General features: G+C 27.5%; 1 protein-coding gene and 1 long non-coding RNA gene across 2 annotated transcripts in view; one reads left to right on the plus strand and one right to left on the minus strand.

The window, feature by feature from the left end:
- The window catches only part of LOC107441534 (sodium/potassium-transporting ATPase subunit beta-like), a 136,041-nt gene that overhangs the window by 109,476 nt on the left and 17,982 nt on the right, over nucleotides 1-8,583 (minus strand). The window lies entirely within an intron of this gene.
- The window catches only part of LOC139425925 (uncharacterized), a 31,473-nt gene continuing 28,536 nt past the window's right edge, over nucleotides 5,647-8,583 (plus strand). Inside the window, exon 1 of the long non-coding RNA XR_011637051.1 lies at nucleotides 5,647-5,821. This is a non-coding gene — a long non-coding RNA (uncharacterized lncRNA). The remainder of the gene's footprint in view (nucleotides 5,822-8,583) is intronic.

Consider the following 8,583-nt stretch of genomic DNA (forward strand, 5'->3'; position numbering starts at 1 on the left):
GAGACTCGAATTCTTATTCTGTCACTCATTACAGATTAGCACTCTGGGCTATAATATGTACCTAGCTGCCAGGAACTAAGTGGCTTTATTAGGTGAGCCTAGTTGGTGCAGTAAAATTCGGGTTGTTTAACCGTATTAGATGAAAGCAGTTAATAAACTGCTTTCTCATAGTTTAGCATACGATCTTATTTATGGTCATTTGACTATTTAGCTTGAATATGGTAAAATAACAATTTAATTATTTAACCATTTTTTCCGAAAAATTTCGAGCAGTGTTTAAAGAAAACGTCATTAATGTTATGTTTTATATATGAAGACGTTTTTTTTAAAGATTTTAACATAAACATTGTCTTAAGAAGGAAATCATTTTTTTCCAGAAAAAGGAGACTTATTCGAATATTTTTTTTAACCGAACATCGTCTGGGTTTGGAACATTAACATTTTTTAATATGTAATGTCCTATAAAGAAAATAAAGAGTTTTTTTTTTTTTGAGTAAGTCGAAGAAAAAACTTACATGTGCATTTAGTTATGTCTACCCCCTCCAAAAAAAACATGAAAATACTTTGCTGACATATTTCATCTCATTTCTACTTTTTCCTAGACCTCAGCTTCATTCTAAATACAATTACTGTCTCTTCCCTGGAATAAAAGAACTTCAATGAAGAATCCAAATCCAGTGGGACTGACAGATACACATAGACTAAGAGTAAATGCAGATCAACAAATAAAACAAGCCGTCAAATAGTGTCCTATTTAGAAAACGTCGGCAATGTTCTTGTTCATGCAAGAAAAAAAAGGTTTGTTCGAACAGTTATATCACTAATGCTTCTTTAATCAAGGAAATGTCGGAAATATTCTGTTTTATTCTAAAAAGAAAGAAATTTTTTAAACTACAATTGCTTAGTTCTAGAAAACTAGTGTCTAATTTTTTTAATTAGATTATGCTTTGCAGTATGCGAAAGAAGAATTCTATCTTAAACAAAAAAAAGTTCTATCACTGACTTTTTCTTATAAGAGAAATGCTCAAAGTTTACTATTTTGCCCAACAAAAATGGTTTATTCGAATTATTTTTCTGAATGGGAATGTTTTTTTTTAATTTGGAGCATTAAAATAAAAAAAGATTAAACTATTTGTATATTTAGTTACCTTTTCCCCCCAAAAAATATACATGTAATTAAGCTCATTTACAGCATTCTGTTTCTTTTTCCCCAAAATCAACTTCCTTCTAAAGCCTTACTGTCCCTTCCTAGAATAAAAATACTAGGGATTTAGTCATTCCAAGGGTAGTTTGACAGCCGGACTCAATTAGATCTAATTTATCCAAGTATCACTCACTGTTAATCCAGTGGGACGAACAAAAACAAATGTAAACCAACAAATAAAATGTTTAGTGGAATAGTTTCTTATAAAGAGAACTACGAAGTTTTTATTTTTTTATTTTGTCTAATTAAAATAAACACCGAATTTTTCCCATTTTATGCACAAAATGAAATCTTTTACAAGCTACATATGTTTGAATATAGAAATACAAACTATATCATAGATACATAATACTCTATGAAGGAAGAGTTAAAAGTGTTTTGATATATAACGAACGTAAAATTTCTCGGACGACTTTCTGACTTAAACNGAAAACACTCCCACGGACAATGCGACGGGTTTAAGGTTATGTCAAGGTACGTCTCTTGTGAATATCAATTGATTGTTTGGTTTTCTCTTCTGAAATTACATTATGACGCATTTTCCAGGGCGAGACGATGAGGCAACCACAAGCACTTCCACTGGTTCAAGAGGTCGACGAGGGAAAATATTACCGTGATTATAGAGCACGGTAGCGAGCGGAGCAGGAAAAAGAGTCGTTGAATAGAACCAGTGATCCTTCTACGACTGCTGATTCTTCTACAATTAACGTCGCAGGTTGCGAAGTTTAACTTCTTCCGCGAGGAGGGACTCCACGCACTATTTTTATTATTAAGTTTGTTTTTTTAATTACTGTTCTACAAAAGAAACTTCAAAAGTGTTCTGTTTATGAAAGAAAAAAGTTTGCCCAAACACTTATTTACCATTCTGAGAGATTTTAGAATTATTTACACCAGTTATATGAAAGCTCAGTTTTGTGTTAATTTGAAAAAAGTGTTTTTTCACATAAAATTTAGAATTGTTCAACATTAAATTCGGAGAAAAACTACATCACAGTTTCTACCGCGTACACTTACTTAAAAAATGGTGAATCGGAATTGTTTTGTTTTATATGCAAAGAAAATTTGCTCGAACGATTTTTCTAAACGAATTTGAATCTAAGACTTATGTTTGTTTAAATATTTATCAGACTGTTACATTAACAACATTTTTTTTAACACGTTTGTCTTTTGAAAGAAACTTCAAAAATAATTTGTTATTCAAAACAAAATGCTTGCCGATTTTCTTTCCCCGCGTTCGCAAATCCTTATTCAAAATAATGTTATTTTTAAAATATATGATATCCAATGGAAGAAAAGTAAGAAAGGCTTAGTATTCTGCTATGAAAATTAAAATTTTTCTCCAATGAAAATTAAAAAAATAATGAGAATCAGTTAGGTATGTGATATAATTATTCCTTTAATACGTGTTTTGATAAAGAATAATGTGCTTCTTAATTAATACAGTAATAATCTTGAATCAGCGCAATATTTATTAAATTATATTCTGTTGAGAAAAGAACAACATATCTGACGCTTAAATTAGTTAAAAAAATTTAGCGAAGAAAAATACACGATTGTTTGTTTCATTACGTAGATTTAACTACAATATTAGCAGCATCGTTGATATTAAAATTATGAAATAAAAAATATATTCATTTTACTACGTGACTTCTTTAATTAATATTTCAAAAGTTGTTGAATTATCGCGTTTTCCCATTTTTTCCATTAAAGCGTTTATTCGCGTTTTTCTATTTTTTTCTAAAAAAATCATTAACAGAAGGTTAATGATTTTGCATTCAAATCCTCAAAACAATTTAAATATGCGAAACAACTATAAACAAAAGTTTTTTCTTGAACTTTAAACGGAAGTCATTTATTATTATAGCATTAACATCTGTATTGCTAATTAGGGGGAATATTTCATGATAAAAGTTTAATTATCGCACAACTGACAAGTAAAGGGATTGCTAATCGCACGACACTAATATATTTTTCGTTAAGTTTATGAATTTATTCCTTTTTCTATCCAAAAACGTCTAGCCTTTTTTTTTTAATTAATTATGAAGAAAAATATATTTAAAGCTCATAAGGAATAAAAACACTTTCATATAGTTTTATTATCTATTATTATAATTTTTAAACGTCATTTTTAGTTCTTACGAAAATATCTGTCATTAACTCTTCAGTGTCAAGATTTTGCCTTAATTCTTTTTCTTTATTTTTAATTATGATTTCAATTTAAAATAATAAAACAAATTTTATTTGATAAGAAAAAAATTTCTCAATATCTTTAAAACCTATCAACTGAAATTTATAAAAAGAAGTTTGATAGTTTTGAAAACTACAGGTTTATATAACGGTATTTAAAAATGATAACATTAACATAACGATAAAATTAACATAATGATAACATAACGTTAAATAATATTGGAAGCAATAATAAATAATTATTTAAAGCAATAAATTCTGAAAAAAATCTCTTTGATTACAAATTAACTTCTTCTTATTGTGTAAAATAAACTTAAAAACATTAGCTAATATTTGTAAAGACATGTATATCGTAAATACATCGTTTCAATCATGTAATTCGAGAGAAGCAATGGTTCTGGGGGAAAAGCAAAAAAACGGACCATCCTCAATCATTTTTGATCTAATAATCGAATCTTCACATTCTAGGTCTCATTTTTAATGATTCAAGGGGGTAAACTCAAGTATGCTAATGAACTATTTCAGACGATTATTTAAGTTACGAAATTAGATACAAAAACGTACTTTGCCTGAATAAACATTCTATTTTTAGACGGATTTAGATTATTGATCTCCAAAATATAGGGGGTAGCTGCAATCTGGGAAATAGGGTCACTTAATAGTTTGATCAAGAGAGCGGTCAAAAGTATTGACCCCTTCATGTTAATTTTATTTTTTAAGTATTTCTCCAAATCTCGAGAATTTTTTAAATGACATGAAAGTTTTTTCCACGCAATTATAAATTTCATTTTTCCAAAGATAAATCTAGTACATATTTATTATTTTATTTCATAATAGTCGAAAAAAATTGCATTTTGAGGTAAACAATTGCTTATTTCATTTTAAAGAATGTAACTTTACAGTGCAAAATACAAAATTTGATCGAAATTGGTCGAGTAGTTCCAGAAAAATTGAATTTTAAAAAAAAGTTGCATTTGTGAAATTCCATTCAAACAAGTTCAAATCTTCTCTCTAGCAGTAATTTGGCGATGTGTTGATAGAAGCTATCTGACAAGATAGTTTAAAAAGGGAAAAACGTTTCACAATGACAAAACTTTAGTAAATGACCTGTTTTAAGTTATTAAAAATACCTATCTAAATTAAATTTATGTACAAAAAAACAATTTTTTTAGTTAAACTCTTTACTACATTTATCCATTTTGTCTATGTGTTATTGCAAATCAGTATAAAAATTTAAATACAAAATATTTAATAATATTTTAAATAATACTGTAAAAACTTAACAGTTCAAAACGACAAAACGTATATAGACTTCCGATTTAAAGTTATAAATCTACCTTTCTAAGTTAAATTTAAGTCTTTCATATGCAAAAACGTAATTTTTTTAGTTAAACTCCTTGCTGCATTTATCCATTTTGCCTATCTGTTATCGCAAATAAATATAAAAAATTTAAATACTAAATAATACCTAATAATCTTTAAATAATACCTTAAATACTTGAAAATGATTCAAAATAACAAAACTTTCATAAATTACCTATTTTAAGCTGCAAAAACTACCTTTCTAAATTAAATTTAAGTCTTTCATAAGCAAAAACGTAATTTTTTCAGTTAAACTCCTTGCTGCATTCATCCATTTTGCCTATCTGTTATCGCAAATAAATATAAAAAAATTTAAATACAAAATAATACTTAATAATCTTTAAATAATACTTTAAATAATACCTTAAATACTTTAAAATAAAGCCTTTATAAATTACCTATTTTAAGCTATAAAAACTACCTTTCTAAATTAAATTTAAGTCTTTTATATACAAAAACGTAATTTTTAGTTGAACTCTTTCCTTATCATTTTGCCTATCTGTTATTGCAAATCAATATAGAAATTTAAATACTAAAACATTCATTTTTCTTTCCAAGTGCTTAATAAGGCATATTTTATTGATTTTATTCATTAGTTCATTCCAATTCATTAAAACTTCTCCCATTCTCAATTGCACAAACATTTTCTTTGAGTGTGCAATAAAAACACACTCCATTAGAATAATTCACTTTCTCCACGTATTTTCCGTCAACAAAAAAAGCTCCTAATCCAATATTTTTTCAAGTAATTGATTCCCCCCTTTTCGCAATGCAAAATCAGCAATGACCTTTTCGCCAAATAAGGGTTAGGATTTCTCAATCAGATTGCCCACATGCTCAATTTTCGAATAGATATTCTGACAGAATACTTCATCTTATTGCCTTTCTAGATAACGAGGCCACGAAGAGAGATAATGGGTTACCCGGTAGAATTTCATTTCTTCGTTTTTCCTTTGCCGATTTCTTCAAGAAAAACTATTTTCATCAAAGTTCTGCTCCTAGATGCTTTTATTGAGATTTATTTTTGCATGTACTGAGTGTTGGTATGAGTTTGTACAAACATTTTAGGTAGGTATATGAAAACATTTTCAATGTAAAAAATAATATTATTTTCTTTAATGAATATAAATTTTTTTTAACTTATACTGCGAATTCTTCATTATACTGTCTCAAATACGTATTTGGGCTCTAAATTGTTTTTTTTTTTATAATTTAAAACAATAAAAGGGTTCCATACGAAAAGGTAGTTATAGAATTATAATTTTATACAAATTTTATTAATTTAGTATTAAAATTAAACTAGCTTTGTTTTTAAATACTTAGCAGAACAAAAAATCTGATATTCTGTAAATTTTATTTGCAATTAGTACCGATAAATCCCTGAATTACTCTAATTAAAAAAGTATTGCTGTACAAATTACGGTATAATATTTTGCAATAAAACTCGATGTTGTTATTGTTATCGAAGACCATAAGGGAGAGGTTCTTGTTCTCCAGTGGCGCCATCTACGGCCAAAAATTCGACTTCGGCCGCCCCCAGGCGTCACACCCGTTTATAATTCGGACCCATTTATACATCCATTTATTCGTCCACAGATCATAATTTTGACACTAGAGAACGATCAATCTCCAATTCAGTACCCCCAGAGGTACTGATTTTTTAATGTGAACATGGAGGACTTTGTGATCCGACAGATTCAACGTGCACCAGTCACCATTTACTATACGGGGAGTGTATGGCCGGCTGGATTCGAACTCCCATCCTCTCAGTCGTGAGTCCAGCTCTCTGCCAAGTAAGCTATCCCGGCCAGAAAACTCGATATTACGATAAAATGGATTTTACGGATGATACACCCAAAGTGCCGATACTATATATACCATAATTTAATCCATTTAATTTATAATATTTGTACAATGTAGAGTGTATTATACCTTTTTTGCCTAAATACCAGTTTGAGAATAATACCTCATATATTAGTATTAAATACCATAAATTAGCAAGAAAAAACTAAAACCAAATTTCATACGCAAAATATATTGTTTTTGTTCCGAAATTCGAAAAACTCGTTACATTCTAATACAAATGGCTAAAAAATAGTTAACTTTAAAGGTGTGTAAGTTTTAATTACAAAAATCTTAAAAAAGAAGTGTTTACTGTATGATAATAAAAAAAAAAAATTTTTAAAAAAAGATAATATTTTTTATTCTATTGAACAGCGCAAAAAACTTCCTACGGCTTCCTTATCTTGCGGATGCTTAATTGATATTGTAGTTTTATTTTATTGCATACAGTAAGTACTTTAATAATTATAATCATACGAAAATTTTCTCAACTTTACATTTTATGTTACTTAATTGCAATTTAAATTACTTACAAAAATATTTACAATTGTTTCGGATAATTTTATATAAAGCAATGCAAAATTTTCTTCAGTCTAGATTACGTTTTATTATCTCGTTTATTTTACGGTTGTATATCAATTTACGAAATATGATTGACAAATTTTTATTTAAGAATTAAAAGGTTTAGTGCATCCTATGCAAGAGCGAAGTTATTTATTTTAGAACTAAACTGTCAAACTATGAAAAAATTACTAAAGAATAATACGTTTTGTCATTAATGAAATTTAAAAAAAATAATAATTTAAACAATATGTGCCAGATTTTTGGTGGAAAAAGATTCTTTATGAACTTTTTATAAGATTCAAAAGATTCTTTAAGAATAGGGTAGAAAAAGATTCTTTATGAATAGGGTTGCTTTTAAAAAACAGACGGGATAATAGTTGAGAAATGTATGGTGCATTTAAAAGTTTTGTTGATCTAATACCTAAAAGAATTCTTTGAAAATCTAGTTAAAAAAGAAAAATTCATTCTCTAAAAGACGATATTTTATTAACCTTCGTTACAACAAAGTAATTTAATATTCGAAATGTATCCTATAACTAGTAAGTTGAAAAGCAAACAATGTGTCTAAATTACGTCTCGTAATAGTTTAAATGACTTGAAATAATTTGAAAGGCATTAAAAACTAATTTAAAGGAATTATGTATAATATAGAAGATATTAAATAAAAATAAATTAAATTAAAACAATTTTTATTAAGCATAATAATTTTTTATAATAATTGAATTAAAACAATTTTTAATTAAGTAATTTTACTGCCAGTAAAATGATTTTAATGTCTTCAAGCTGCTAAAAAATAAATTTCATATGCAAAATTTAAATATTTTAACAATATGAAAGCTAATTTTATATTACGAATTACGTTAAAAATTATAATGATTATTTTAAGAGTATTAAACATAAATATAGCATTAAAAGATATTAAATATCATTCTATATTAAAGAATATTTTAAGAAGATTTCTACTAAATGCTTCTTGAATAAGGATATATTTATTTACTCAAATAAGTTTAATTATGAAAGCACTGTTTACCTGACACATTTAAAAGCATAACAAGCAAGCCAATGACATAAATACATGTTTCTCATTTAATACGTTTAATTGATCAATGACTTTAATATCGAAAATACCCGCAAGGGCAAATCGTAATTAATGATTCTCCAAAGAGAGAAAAATCAATATTTGATTCGATATTATCATAACACACTTCATTCGCAAAATGATTTGATTGAAAAGTTGATTTGAAATGACATAATATATATATATCAGTATTACCGTGATTATAGAGCACGGAAGCGAGCGGAGCAGGAAAAAGAGTCGTTGAATAGAACTAGTGATCCTTCTACGACTGCTGATTCTTCTACAATTAACGTCGCAAGTTACGAAGTTTAACTTCTTCTGCGCGGAGGGACTCCACGCACTATTT

This window comes from Parasteatoda tepidariorum, chromosome 6 (genome assembly GCF_043381705.1).
Source record: "Parasteatoda tepidariorum isolate YZ-2023 chromosome 6, CAS_Ptep_4.0, whole genome shotgun sequence".
Classification (NCBI taxonomy): domain Eukaryota; kingdom Metazoa; phylum Arthropoda; class Arachnida; order Araneae; family Theridiidae; genus Parasteatoda; species Parasteatoda tepidariorum.